At 42.4% G+C, this 1,125-nt stretch overlaps 1 protein-coding gene across 5 annotated transcripts in view; it reads left to right on the top strand.

Annotated features, from left to right (window-relative positions):
- The window catches only part of Tjp1 (tight junction protein 1), a 233,112-nt gene that overhangs the window by 177,098 nt on the left and 54,889 nt on the right, over positions 1 to 1,125 (top strand). The window lies entirely within an intron of this gene.

Genomic DNA, 1,125 nt, shown 5'->3' with positions numbered 1-1,125 from the left:
CCCCCCCCCCAAAAAAAAAAAGTTGACAAAGTTAGGAGTAGAACTATCAGTTCTAGGTCCTCTGCAGAGCTCTGCCCACTGCCCACATTCACACACCTAGTCCAAGGCCACACCTACTCCAAAAGGCCACACCCACTCCATCAAAGCCACACCTCCTAATAGTGTCATTCCCTGGGCTAAGAATATACAAATCATCACACACAACCATTGTGGAAATTAGTTTAGAGATTTCTCCAGAAATTAAAAATAAAATATCAAATGGCATATCTATTTCACTCTGGGGCATATACCTAAGGAACTTAACCTCATACTCTATAGAGCTATGTGTGCTCCCCTGAGAGCTCCCAGAAACTTAGCCACTAACCAAAGAGTAACACAGGCTGGTCTGAGGGCCCCCAACTCCCCAGCTTCCACACATATGTAGCAGAGGACTGTCTTATCTGGCTTTAGTGGGAGAGGATGTGCCTAATCCTGTAAAGACTTGATGCTCAGGGAAGGGGGGTGCCGTGTGTGTGTGTGTGTGTTGTGTGTTGTGTGTACACCCTTTCAGAGCCGAAGGAGGGGGGGATGGAGAACTTTGGGGGGGGATAGACCAGTATGGGGACAACATTTAGGATGTAAATAAATAAATAAATTTAAAAAGGCATGTGCTGTTGCCATTACCACCTGGCTCTCATGTTCTTATGTAGAATCTAGCCAGTAATATATGTCAAAAGATGTGTTCATTTCCGTACAATGTAACATGAAGGAATGTTGGTTTTTTTTTAAAGTAGCTATTTTTTCCTTAAAGACTTTAGTGAGATTTTGTTTTGTTTTGTTTTGTTTTTTATTTGTATGAGTGCATGCTGTGTGAGTGAGCATGCCTGTGGAGTCCAGAAGGTGTCAGATTTGCTGGAGTTACAGGTGTTTGTGAGCTGATAAGCCTGGCTTCTGGGGACTGAACTCCCCTCACACACACCCCAAGAGCAGTAGGAGCCATCTCTCCAGTCCCTTTTAAAGGTTCTTAAAACATAGCTTTTCCAAAACAAGCTGCAAGACTTTTGCCAAAGAGTATTTCAGTTGACTTTGAGGCTGCAAAAGTACAGAATCTTTTAAATACCTTTTTTTTTTTTTTTTTTTTTTTGG

The sequence above is a fragment of the Mus caroli genome, chromosome 7, assembly GCF_900094665.2.
Source record: "Mus caroli chromosome 7, CAROLI_EIJ_v1.1, whole genome shotgun sequence".
Lineage (NCBI taxonomy): Eukaryota > Metazoa > Chordata > Mammalia > Rodentia > Muridae > Mus > Mus caroli.
The sequence above is the reverse complement of the archived record's forward strand: the minus strand, read 5'-3'. Positions and strand labels throughout refer to the sequence as shown.